Genomic DNA, 14,741 nt, shown 5'->3' on the forward strand with positions numbered 1-14,741 from the left:
TATTGTGGTTTTTTTAAAATAAAAAGTACTTTTCTGTACCAAAGAGTCTAGAAAGTAGAGGCAAAGACTTTATGCAGATAACATCTTGACTTCTCTATATTCAGTGAGTTGCGTGGGCATTGTATTCAGCACTAGGATCTTTCTGTCAGTTTGCGGAGAGCAACCTACTGTCTAAGCAACAATCTGGTTAGACTGGGGATTCTCTGGGACTCTTTGCACATCAACTCTATTGGATGAAACCAAATCCATTTGGTGATAGGAGATGGCTGGTAAGAACTGTCTCTACCACTATTTGATAATTTCATTTAAATCTTCTTCATATATGTAAATATTTTAGGAAGCTTCTATTGTATTAAGTTTCAAGACTATTCAATTGTTTCTTAATTTTAGCTCTCTGTATTCCTCTTCCTCATCTGCTTCTCCCCTCCCTCTTTCCACTTAAGCATCCTGCTCCAACCGTTCCCTGTTCATCCATAACAATTTTATTTCTCTTTCCTAATGAGGTCTCTCTATACCCTCTACTTCCTTACTTTATACCTACTCTTCCGTGGTTCTACAGATTGTTAGCCAGTAGACTTATTCATGGCCTCCAACTTCCAATAATCATCTCCATCATGTATTATGTATAAGTTTTATTCTTCTCATAATCAAAATGAAGAAAAGAATATGTCTTCAAAATTTATTTACACCTTGGTTATTTATTCCCCCTTTGGCACAAGAGTCTAAAACCCTAGGATATTTTTACAACTGGTTGAGTGACACCCTCTTCTCCCTCTATGGTGACAATCAAGGGTCAGTAAGGCAACAGTGATCCCTAGAATCTTCCACTTAGAAATACCTGAACAGAGATAGTGTTTCTCTGTGGAAATGTTTTAATTTCCAGATCAAATGGAGCATCTATAACACTTCTCCCTGGAGATATAATGGAACACAATCGTAGAGAAGGCATTTGCTTCTCTGCTATTTTGCTCTAGGTTAGGGGTTCTGGATTCATTTCAAAAGATGCAAGCCTACACACTCTGTATCATACACACACACACACACACACACATACACACACACATACACACATGCCTGTCAATGTTTTGAGGAACTGACTATGACAGTTTGAATATAATGTAACAGGAAGAAAACTTAAGTCCTGTGAGTTAGAGGGATTAAATACCCTCATTTTCCCTGGGTGTTCTGCATATTGGTGACAATGTCTTTGGTGCCTGGAATACTCATCACAGAGACATTCTAAAGAGGTACAGTTATAAGTTGATATGCAGATAGAATTATATCCCCCAGAAAGATATGATGAAGCTCGAAACTATCTCCCAGAATGATATAATGAAGCTCTAATCTCTGATTCTGAAATGTGATCCTATTTGAAAATAGAGTCCTTAACAACATAATTAAATGAACATATGATTATTAGCATATATATTTCCATAACATGATAAGTGTTCTTATAAGGAGAACATTGTATGTAAAAAAATTGTGGAAGAATGCAACATGCTGATAACAGAATAAGCATTAGAGTGCAAGGCAAAGACACCAAACTGGGATTTTCATCACCATTTCTTGACTTCACAAGTATTTAAACCCCTTGCTTTCTATATCTGTGACATCAATAAGAATTGCACTCTGACAGCCCCACCATCAATGCTTGATTGAGAAGCACAGAGCAGTCTTCTGATGTGCCTGGTTATTTGCTTGTCTTCTTGCTTGGCTCATTGTTTCCTTTTTTGTGTCTAAAGGAAGCAGTACTCTTGAATATGGTTTTAAAATATGGAGAAACAATAAAAGAAAGAGAAAGAATGGGGCTATTGAAGTCAAAGCTATCAGGAGAGACCCAGAGGCAATGCAGTGTATTGGAAGAATAACCATGGACATATTCCTTTGCCACTTGAACTGCCTAGCGCTTATTTATACAATGAGCACAAATATCAATTTTAAATTGATAGACATTTTGAACCTTTAACTCTGTAAAAACTGATCTGCTTTTCAGCATAATTTCCTCTCAAACAACAAAATACTAACTCCACTAAATTACTGCCTTCATTAAAGATGCAATGAACTTTGTTTGATGAGATTTTTCCATGAGTTTAAGTTCAAACCTGATTATATATATATATAATATATATTAGAAATATATATATATATTTCTAATATATACTGCTTTCTTGTGACTATTAAGTCATGGACCATAAAAGGAAGATGATTTGGTAAAATTTGTAATCCTAACTCTGCCAATACAAATACTAGGGCTATCCCATCTGTTTCACATTTATTCTCCTGGTTGCAGAAGACTGTGTTTTGCGTTGAATTTCCCTCCCCTTTCATTGTATTTATTAGAGCTTTGCTGTTGTCTGTGAAGGGCTGTGGTCCATTGAATGGCCAAGGAAGGAAGAAGAGCCTACAACACAAACCATTCTTTTTCTTGATGGGTTTGTGTATGAGGTGTACTTGCTAGCATATTAGAAGTGTTATAAGGCAAAACACAGCACAAGGTTCTGAGACGGTCAGATATGTGAATTTCTTGAAGCAAGGTCCATCTGGGTGTGGTCCAATTTACCAAAGTAGGCTTTCTAAGCACAAGAAAGCCAAAAGTTAATTAGAGGTTAAGTAAGTGACTACTAGATTCATTTCAAGAACTGACAGAAGATTTTCAGTTTCATGTGTCACTGGCAACAAGAGGATCATCAGCTGGCATAGAACTATACAGTTTTGGCATTACTTATCTTCTGCTGTTCTTGTTCTCTCCTATTTAATTACATATCTCAATAAAAACATTCCTTTGTGATTCTCTCTCTCTCTTTTTTTTTTTTTTTTGGTTTTTCGAGACAGGGTTTCTCTGTGGCTTTGGAGCCTGTCCTGGAACTAGCACTGTAGACCTGGCTGGTCTCAAACTCACAGAGATCCGCCTGCCTCTGCCTCCTGAGTGCTGGGATTAAAGGCGAGCGCCACCATTGCCTGGCGTCCTTTGTGATTTTCTAACAATGGCTTTTCCCCAGATATTTTATTCAAACCACACAGAAGAGTGAGTAATCTACTCAGCAAAAGTCAGAGTGATGTGCAGAACTTTTCTGACCATTGCCCTTACTTAGAGTGTGCACACAAACCAGAGAGCACCTACGCCAAAGACTGACTCTATAAATTCAATCCTCCTTAGGCCTAAACCTTTAAGTTTGAGATTAGTATTGATAAATGAAGACACGGTTTAAATATTGAGAAAAATGTCCTTTCGTCTCAGGTCTGAATGACTAATTGATGGAGGAAACATTTGTTTTTCTATAAAATGACCTGGAACTAAGAAAATACTTAATAGGTGGTGTGAATAGGAAAGAGAGATGGAGTCAGGAACCCAACACAACCAGAACAGTAAGAATTCCCTGACTTGTCTGACTAAAATGCTTACAGTTCCCTGGTAAGGAGGAATAGGATGCATTTATGAGAGCTCAGCTGATTCAGGTCCCCCTAGAAGACGTCCTTTCATCTTTCTCTTGGGCCAGGAATAAAATATAAGATGATTCAAAATCTAACATGCGCAGAGCTTGGTAGCAGCATTCCTTTGGAGAAATGTTGTCTGAATCAGGCTGATTCTGCTCTGTGTGAGTTGCATGTTACCAAACCCTAGCTCTTTCTTTTCATTGTGGGAACTCTCCAGAATGAATAGGCCCAAAGTTGTTCTTATGTTTAAGGGGGGAAAAAAAACACAAGAATGTTTTTCTCTATGGTTTTTCGGCAACTGGCTGCCTCACAGAAACCTGCTGCATTCACTTGAGCTACAATGGCTCCGTTTGTCAAATTGCTGTTCCAGTGAGCTAAATAATGCTCCCATGGCTAGAAAAAGTTAATCTCCTTTTTCCAAAGAGCTCCATTGCCACCCAGGGATGTAGCTCATTTCCATCCCAGGAGCTGACTCTGGTCTATTATGCCTCCACAGCAGAGAGGTTCAGAGGTTAACCACATGGAGTGTTAACAACAATTTCCTTTCATCCTTTTAAAGTTATTTTCATTTCATTAGCTAGCCCCATGCTCTTTAATTATGCTCTGTTTAGGTTCTGTTGCTGCCATCATTTGATTTCTAGGAGGGGAAAGGCTTGCTCCCTTCAAGCCAGGCTGTGCACACATGCAGGCAGCGGGTACTTTCTCTGGGACTGGGCCCTGGAAAACGCTCAGGCTCTTATGAAGAACTCTTTGTTTCCCTTCCATCCAGTTCAGACCTTTGGATACCATCTTCCTCAGCCTGCTTGCTTCATACCAGCAGCCTCCGTTGAATGATCGTTGCCTTCCGAGAATTAGAAACGTCTCAAATCCCTCTTGGAGCTCCTGTCTTTAATTAAATTCTAGTCCCCAACCCCTGCCACCAAGATTCATTCATAGATGGTCTGAAATGTTCAACATTAATTAACCAGGACTGTTTAAGATGGAATATTAGAAGTTGGGAAGATTGGAGCATGTGAGGAATTATAACAGGTCTATGATTGGAGTCAGTACAAATGGGGTGGGTGTAAGGAGGGATAGAGGTTATGGTAGACTATAACTACCCAAAACAGGGCTATGCTCATTTTGGAAAATCAAATTTATTGTGCTCTCCTTTTTCATCTTGGAATTTCATCTTTCTCCCCTACTTCTGCCTCTCTTCAGTGAAGTAGAAGAAATCAAAGTGACACAGTCTAAGTAGCATCCCTAATAACTTAGATCCTGTTCAAGAGTTATCTGGAATATTCCCCGGAGAAATATGCTAATTAGACATCACCTCTAAATATTCTTCATTTACAAAAAATCTCGGAAATTTTAGACAGAGGAACTAAATGGGTATATCTGATAACAAGAAACCTAAATAAGGCAAGAAGTAGTTCTGATGTCAATAATTATTAATTGAGGCAAAGAAGAATTTAGCAGTTAATAAGCTGAAAAATTGATCTGATGGAAGAATGCGTTTAATAATTCTAGAAAGAAATCAGCCTTCTTTTTCCCTTAGTTGCTTTTGGTAATGGCGGACATGCTGTCCTGTGGAGGACTCTATTATATGAAGAATCACACACTACTTGAACATTTCTTGGAAACATTATTTCTATGTGCTTTTACCTATTTGTTGGTACATTTGTTTGTTTGTATTTGATGCCTCACAGAACATATCTACTTCTTTTTTTTAACCTGAGATTGAGAGAAGTTTTGTGCTGCCAAATTTGTGTTTTGTGTTCAAGTTACTACTCCAAACTGTTGATTGTACTCTTGCCTGCGTAATAATCATAGTAGCCATGCTTTGTCTGCCAAGGTATCTGGAAACATCTGGAAAGCTTGCAGAACATACCTTTCCTTGGTCCACACCAAGTATCTATCTTCATACAATGACTCATTCCTGCCCTATAAAGGACCTATGATACATCAACAAACCACAGGAAGATTCTTCAGACTGGTTTCAAAGAAACATTGCCTAAAGATATAGCTACTTCAAAATCCAACAGAACTGGCATCCTAGAAAAAAAGTAGATACTTTAAAAATGATCAGAGATAAAATTGGAAAGATGGTTCAACAGTTAAAAATATGCACTACTCTTACAGAGAACCCCAGTTCAAATTTCTGGCACCCATGTCATGTGGCTTACCATCACATACAACTCTATTCCTCATTCACTCCACACACACAACTTAAAACAAAAATAAAACTTGAAAACTTAATTTAATTTTGAAATATCACAGAAACTATGTGAGGGAAAAACAATATGGGTATTAATAGTTTCCAAAAATCTCACATTCAGACACTGAATAGTAAAAGACTCTCTGGCCCACAAAGTAGGCGTGAAAGACAGAGGGACAGAGGGAAAAGGAGGACAATGATCTTGCATTCATCATTTTATCATCATCAGGATTCAGCCAAGGTTGGCAGTCTTCCTATGTCTCCCTGGTTGACCAGAAAGCCATCCATAAAGGACAGATGATTTGATAATTGACAGATCCAGATAATTAGTCTTATCTGTCTAGCGCTTTGCATTTTTCCCTTCCTTGTTTATTTAAAGGAAAGAGAAAAAAATCTTCAAATATACTAGGTATAAAAGTATTGTTCTATGTACGTTATCTAGAAATTTTACAAGAAAAGCTTTTTACCGGGGCTGTGTTGCTGAGAAAGCCTGAAGGTTTAAACTCTTAAGAAAAGTGAATACTTCACAGAGACACAATAAGGTACAGACACACAAACCCATGAAAGATAGCATGTGCTATAAATAAGTGCCAGGGCAGCAAAAGCAAACACCTGAACTTCAGTTCTTAAACATTGCAACTCTTGCAATTTGTTTATCTGAAAAATTTCAGCATTCCTCAGCTAAATCCATGAGACACTGTGGATACATGGAGAGGTCTGGCATGTTTCTGCAGCTTTTTCAGGAACACGGAGAAAACTCGAATCTTTGTGCAGCATTAGAAAATTAAGTATGTGGGCTATTTTACTGTAGAAAGGAATAAGGAATAGGAAAACAACTATTAATTCATTGGCTGAAGAACAAAAGTTTATGACCAAGAACTATCACAGTTCCACAAGCCATGCTTTGGGGAAGGAGGATCTAGGCCCCGAGCTGCCCCGGCGGTTAGCTCTAGCTCTTAAAATATTGGCAGTAGGACCATATTAAAGAATGTTCCATAAAGGGAAAAATATTCCTGGGGAATTTCCTTTGATGAATTTTATATTTGAGACAATTGTTAGCTTCCTTGTATACTCTCTTCCCTCACTATTTATTAAACTGTGAATTAAACTGCACTGTGTTATAGAGACACGGAAAGAAAGGAGAATCTATTGTTTGTCCTGAAAAAGCTTGAAGTATACTGATATAGGCCTGTAAACCAGTGAGTAATAAAAATAACTATTTGTTTTATAACTATACAGGCTAATAATTATGTTTGTACTAAGCAACCATTTACAAATTGTAATTCATTTACTTCCCCTATGAGATATACAATATTATAATAAATGCACAATAAAGAAACTATAGGTCAGGGGTTGGAGCAATGGTTGAGTGGTTAAGAGCACTTGCTGCTTTTGCAGAAGACCTAAGATTGGTTCCCAGTGTCAACATGGTGAGCATTGACTCTAGTTCCATGGGATTTAACCCTCCTCTTATGACCCTGCTGCAGATATCAGGCACACATGTGGTTCACACACACACACACACACACACACACACACACACCCCAAAGAATTCAAGCACATAAAATAAAGTAAGTAAATCTAAAAAGATTTTATTATTATTAAAAAGAAAAGCAACTATATGTATATATAACACATATATGTTTGCAGACAAAACATTCATGCATATAAAATAAAATAAGCAAATCTCAAAAATACTTTTATTGGTATTAAAAAGAAAAGGCACTTTGGGTCAAAGAGCCCAGGTACCAGCCCAAGCCAGCAGCACTGAGAAGGAGCACATCCTGAGCTCTAAGTCACTGAATTCTGAAACAGCACAGCAGTATCTGTAAATCCCAGTTCAGCTGCAAATAAGAAGCATGTTATGAGCCACCCAATGAGGAAAGAAGAAATGGGAAGTATTTAGAGAAGAAATGTTTAGGCTGTGAAAAGTAATCTGGCTCGAACAGCAATTTATCCCCATGTATTTCTGTCCTACATTTTGGAAACAGAATATAGGAGGAGATTCAAGTAAAAATTGAAACTGGCACAACTGTTGTAAAAGCCAGTGTGACAGTTAAGACGGAATAAATGCATGAATCCCAATCACAAAACTATCCTCTGCATAAGTAATCAAAACAATAGCCACACCTAAAAGAGACCCTTGCACGCCCATGTTCACCACAGCATTGTAAAGAAGAGTCAAGAAATGGAAAGAGCCCAAGTGTCTGTAAGGAACCGAACAAAGGAATTGTGGGATGTATATAATGGAATGATATCCTGCCTTTAAGAGAGATACCTTGCCTTTCGTCATGACATGGATGAATCTGGAAGACACGATATTAGGCAAAATAAGGCTGACTTGAAAAACATTGCATGATTGTATGAGTGTGTGAAAAACTTTAAAACATATTGAATATATATAAACAAAGAGTAGAAAGGTCAATAGAGAGATGGTTTCCATTGATGGGAGAGAAGAAAATGGGGAAATGCAGGCAAAAATGAGCAAAGTTCTTATTTTACATGGGATGAAGTAAGTCCAGGGATTAGATGAACATTACTTAAACTATAATTAATAATAATTTTGCATACTACAAGTTTATAAGTACTTTTACTGTTCACACAGGCACACATACACAGAAAATAATTATGCCACATGATAAATATAATTTTTAATTTTCTTAATTGTAGCAACCATTTTACTATATGACCATCCAAACATTCTATATACCATTGATATATTCACCTTAAAACCCTAGTGTAAACTATAACTTCTCACATCCAGCATGTTTCCAGCAATGGACTTGCCTGGGTTAGTGAGCAAATGAAGGAAAAACAAACACACAGAGACACATGGACACACAGAAAAGCTGGAACTGGGTGAGCTGGACTTTCTAACGGAGAAACTGTAGCACCTAGAAAGCTCAGCGTGATTAACATGTAAGAGGTGACTAGGGAAATGGGGTCACTGCACACAGCTAAACAAGGAGATGCAGTTTATTGTATGCAGTCAGATCAAGGAGACAAGTTTATTGAATTTTGGTAAGAACAGTCTCTATAGGAGAGCAGTCCTCAGGTCAAAGAGATCTGGAGCAGGAACAGGGAGGCAAAGCTATAGTGGATATTTTCTGCACATACCTGCCAATGTTAACAGTCAGACCAGATGAAGGCTTTAGAAAGTTGACAACACAATCAGTCCCAAGGCAAGTCTCAACAGATACAAGAAACCTGAAATAACCTCCTGCATCCTACTAGATCACCACAGTCTCAAGCTGTATTGTACCATATCCTTGAGCCTAGTCCAGGGAGCACTTAGTCAATTTCCCACAGGTCTGAGGCTGGGGTCCTCAATAGCTGTATCCATAACAACAGCACACAGTCACCCAGGACTTCACTCACGCAGGGCTTCCTCTGTTCCTACAGTAAGTTTGCAATAAAACTATAAATAAAAAGTTTCCTTTTCTTCTCCTTGATATCCTCACATGCCTATAAAAAGATATCACATTGGTACCTTGAAAATGGAACAGAGACTGGATGGAGAGGAAACAATTTGGGCCACATGTTTCCAATGCTCCTTCAGAGGGGCTATAATGAGACCTTCCAGAACCTTCTAGACATTCAATCAATCATTTGGAGGAGTATCAAATTTTCATATTGCCTACTTTATATTCAGGTAAAGTATGGTCCTTGATTGTATGTCATGGGATTAAGAAATGGCAATACATGAGAAGACCATAGGTCATGATGGGAGGTTAGGGATATAGGCAAAAACAAAACAAAACAAACAAACAAAAAAAACCCAAAACCAAAAAAAGCCTTAAAGGTAAGGAATAATGTCTTCTGACAGAGATTTCCGAATTGGCCACAGTGGTCAAAGAGACTAGAATTAAATTTCCTTAATGGCATGCTAGAAGTCGTTGATTTTCCTTTTTAGATACAGCCATTTGCCTTTTACTTTGGAAAAGAAAATGTATAAGGATATGGTGAGGTATTAGTTCAATTCTGGAGGTTTAGTAGCAGAATTTAGTGAGAGCCAGAATACAATTCCATGCCTATATTCTATTATGTGTAGGCACAAAATGGAAGATACTGTGCCAACTTGTCTTTTCTCTCTCAAAGTACTGTAGACAATGTAAGTAGCTACAGCTGCTATGCCTTAAACGGACTTGAATCTCTGAGTTTAATTAGATTGTAAAAACGGAAAGTAAACCAGACAATTGATTAAATAGAAATGAAATGAAAGGAACGTGTTCTTCAGAAAGACAAAGCAAGACAAGTTCTTCCCGTGGAGGGTAAACATGTGTTCCTAGGCTGTAGTGATCATCTGCTCACTCCTGCATCCGCAGCTGTTAAAGGCTTTTTGCAGAGTAAGGGAATGGGGAGCTGATGGCATTTCCTTGGGAAAGGCAGGGGCACAAGAAATAAGTAGCTGTACTAGTTGCAGAATGGTGACTAAAAAAGTGGATCCGTAGGTACTATCTGGATTCCTAACATCATAGAATTTTGTTAACACCATTTAGGTTTAAATAATTAGTTTTTTCCACAAACTATTTATTTAGCCTGTTATTTCATTATTCTTGTACAAACAATCATATATTAAGTATTCAATGACAATGAAATGACAGACTAAGTAATAACAGGAAAATTGTACTTACTGAGCTATTGCTAGGCTGGAGACACCATGTTAACTATTTTCTAAGCCCTTGCTCATTAATCTCTAGCAATTCTGTGATACTTATAGAATAATAGTGCATATCTTATACCAGACAAGACAAAAACATTTTCAGAAAATTCCCGAAGCCATGCAATTAGAAGGTTAGAGCCAATTTCACACGAACCATATATCATGTGTTAGGCAAGTGTTTCTGAAGTACTTTATAGAAGCTTCTCACTTTTGTGTCTCTGAGCAATTTCCCGTGGTAAAGCAATCACACCTGCCTCTGATATTACTGCATCAGAATTTGCATTTATTTGGGCAAATGCGTATGACACATTTCAAATGGGAAAGGCAGTGATTCCTTATTCTAGTTCTAATGGATGGTGAGCTAAACTATAACCCGTGGCTTCTTCATGATGCCTTTACAATACCAATTAGCACACTGGAACAGCATGGTAATGTGGTTGTTTGCTAGAGCTCTCATCAGTAGTCTAGCCTGACACCACTCTTTATGCCCACACTTCCACTAAAGTTCTTCCCCTGATGAACATTATGAATTATTAGGTCTGAAATGGGAGACAGAAATCTGAGAAACGAGTTAAGTGATTCCCATGCTGCTGATTAGAGGATAGGGTTTTTGAATAACAAGATTTAATAAACAAATAAAAAGCTTAGATTCAGCCAATTGTGAAATAACCCATTGCTTGAATGACAAGCAGCAAAACAAAACAAAACAAAATGAACAAATAAACAAAAACATTACTGGATTGGATTTGCTCCAATTCTGGTTGTGCCATGTTACAAATGATTTATGTCTTCATAATATATAAATTAGTTCTAGAGTTCAAGTACCATTTAGAATATCCAAACCACTCATTGTTCAAAGCCATCTGATTTCCACCAGGATTTCTATCCTGGTGGCCAAAAATGTAAAAGATCTAAACACAGAGAAAAGATATAAGACACAGACCCTGGCTGTTTCCAAAGCCTGTCCCTGTAGGTTTAGGTGGAAGATCATGTCTATTACACATATTCAGTAGTTGTGAACTGACTTACTAAATTTATAAGCCTAGGGACAAAATGTAGTATGTATCAATAACCTTATCTTGTGTGTCAAAGGACTCATAGATTATTCAATCTTCTGTCCTGTTGCCTCTTCCCAGAGTATGTGCTTCTTCCATATAGAACTCCACAAAACAGCTCAGGTCTGTTTATATCACCAATTCTCTCTTAATACTGATCTCATAGAAACTGGGAATCGCATCTTATTCAGTTACAGAACTAGAGCAGTTCATGGTAATGTTCGACAATGACTACTAAATATATTTACAAGAGCCCATGCATTGAGACATGATTTTCTCGTGCCTAATTTTGTACTACATGCTTAATGCCCATCATTCCATGTAATCTAGAAAACTATCTCATCATCTCATAACAACTGTGCTTTTACACAAGGGGGCAATAATCCTGACAGTACTTATTTTGCTGATCTTTCTTATGGTTGTTGATCATTTCTTGATTCGTGGTGATGGAGGAAGGTCATTAGTTAATTAATAAAGAAACTGCTTGGCCCTGATAGGTTAGAACATAGGTGGGTGGAGTAAACAGAACAGAATGCTGAGAGGAAGAGGAAGTGAGCTCAAGACGCCATGTTCCCCTTTCCCAGGCAGACACGATGAAGCTCCGACCCAGGATGGACATAGGCTAGAATCTTCCCAGTAAGCACACCTCGGTGCTATACAAATTAATAGAAATGGGCCAGGCAGTGTTTAAATGAATACAGTTTGTGTGCTGTTATTTCAGGGTATAAGTTAGCCAGGTGGCAGGGAGCAGGGTGGCAGGAATGCAACCCCGCAGCTCCTTCAACATCGTGGAATGTTCTTTCCTCTGTTGGCACAATTTTCTGGGCTTTGGTTCTTTCTCTTTCTTCAATACTGTGCTTTCACCTTCTCCTCCTACTTTCTACATGTAAACATGTTCCAGATTTCATCCTGTGATTTTTTTCTTTACATAATCCCTTTATTTTTTTTTTCAGTCTGAAGATTACACCTGTTTCCTTTGCAGGAAATTATCAGCTAATTCTACTTCTCATAAATCTCTGCCAGCTATCTCTGGTCAACCTTTTCTTTATCATGCTGAGCACCAGAAATACTTTATTTTCTTTTCATACTAAGCAAAATTACACACACACACACACACACACACACACACACACACACATCACATATAAGTTTTCTGTTCATTCAGGCATGAATTTTCTTTCTTACAACGTCTTATTATCAATTGTGGATTGTTTCTTTAAGTAGTTTGCTCTTTACATTCCAATATAATCATTTTATTAAAAGTCTTTTTAATGCTAAATTGGCAATATCCTTACAAATTTCCAGGCTATTCTCCCTCTATTCTCATCTTTTCAAATATTTTTAAATATTCTCAAAAAGAGACTGCTTTTTTTCTAAAGTATACAATGGTCTTATTCTGTTTTTATTATTATTATTATTATTATTATTATTATGTATACAAAAATCTGTCTGCATGTATGCTCTCACGCCAGAGGAGGGCACCAGATATCACTACAGATGGTTGTGAGCCACTATGTGGTTGCCGGGAATTGAACTCAGGACCTTTGGAAGAGCAGGCAATGCTCTTAACCACAGAGCCATCTCTCCAGCCCCCCAAAAAGAGACTTCTTTGCTTTGAATGCGTGTGTAGCTTTACATCGACAGAAAGCTACTTATTGACATCAAAATTCTTCAACCTTTCACATCCTCTTATAACATTCAATTTTTAAAGTTCAGCCTTTTATCAAATTGTCGATTTTTGCTATAGTAAGGCTTTGTCACTACCTACCATCGTGCAACATTTCTACACTTTTATCCCAGTCACTTATGTCCTCTTTTGGGGTACATACTCACTTCTGCTTTGTAAGTGACCCCATTTTCTCTTCATCCATATTCTTACCACTTTTCAAAGCCCACTACACCCCACATTAACCGCAAAATAGATACAATGTCCACTCCTGGTGAACACAGGCTTTTATCCTCTGAATTTCGGAGTAGTTCCTTTTTTTGTACCAAATTTCCAAGTCAACTATAGAGCTTAGTGAAAAAAAAAATCATCCCCAGGTTGGAACCAATGATCATAATTTTATAGGTAGCTTTCAAGCATCAGAAATTCTGCAAATATGTACTTAAGGTTAAGCAATATTTTACAGAGAAATTTATCTTTTCATATATATGGACTTAGTTTCCATAGTCATTTGGGAAATCTTTAAGGATGGAAATTAAGAAAACATGTGACAAAAACAAGAGTGTCTGACACACAGAAGAACAGTAAGTAATACATGTTGAGTAACTTTGCCTTTTTAGATATGATATTTATTATAATAATATTAAGAAGCTAGCATGAAAAACATACATTTTGTTTTCTTATGATGATATAGCCCCAGATCATGGACTTGATATAAAGGAATTACCGCAGAGATACAATCAATTATTGCTAGCATGTCTCTTTGAGTAATTTTGAGTTTTAATATCATAGAGAATCCTTGATCAAAAATGTTGTAGGGAAACAAGAGCATTACTTTATTATTTGAAAAAGTAATCTTTAGGACTCATCAGACACCACACTAAAGTCTTCAATATTAATAACTCATGTAAACACTATAAAGTAAAACCTGAGATCAGTAATATGAAACAATAAGGATTTCTTTTTCTTCCCAAGTAAAGACAGTGTGATGATATCAATAAGAAATTCCTCTTAGCCTCTTTTGTTACTACTATGCACCATTACCTCTAAATTTAAAAATATGGTAATAGTAATAATAGTAAAATCTTGCTGGTTCCAGTATAACAAACCTAATATTCCAGAAAAAAATCTTGAGACTGTGACGAATGTCTAGGACTTTCTATATTTTATTTTCCTCCTTTATCCCATAAGTTCTTCTCTACAAAATTCTTATTCACAGGATTCTAGTGATTCCCTGAACAAGGAAAAGTAGTCAGTGCATAGAAAGAAAATCTTTGTTTTTAATCATGATTACATTCACTAGAAAACCAAGCTTTGAACATGAAGGCAGAAAGTGTTAACTGTATATGCAAAAGACTTCAGAGTTTGGTTTTCATTATTAAGTCTTGACCTAAGTTTATGGGCACTGGGTGATGTTTGCTCAGTTGGTAAAGTGATTACCACACAAGAATGAAGACTTTAGTTCACATTCCTAGCACAGACATTAAAAACTAGGGCATGTTAGTTCACATATGCAATCTTAGCACTAGAGAAGCAGAGAGAAGATCAATTGAGCTTCTTGGCTAATGGGTCCTGTCAAATCAATGAACTTCAAGTTCAATTAGAGACTGTTACTCAAATAATATAAGGTGGAGAGCAGTAGAAAAGGATGCTTCACATCTACCTCTGTTCCCAAAAGGTATGTGCACATACAAACAAGCAAACATACAAATACCTCCCCTCCTT

General features: G+C 37.2%; 1 protein-coding gene across 1 annotated transcript in view; it reads right to left on the minus strand.

Moving 5' to 3' along the window:
* Positions 1–14,741, minus strand: part of LOC121434301 (neurexin-3-beta-like) — a 291,587-nt gene that overhangs the window by 212,828 nt on the left and 64,018 nt on the right. The window lies entirely within an intron of this gene.

This window comes from Microtus oregoni, unplaced genomic scaffold (assembly GCF_018167655.1).
Source record: "Microtus oregoni isolate MIOR12 unplaced genomic scaffold, Mior012 000043F_ref0000047, whole genome shotgun sequence".
Taxonomy (NCBI): domain Eukaryota; kingdom Metazoa; phylum Chordata; class Mammalia; order Rodentia; family Cricetidae; genus Microtus; species Microtus oregoni.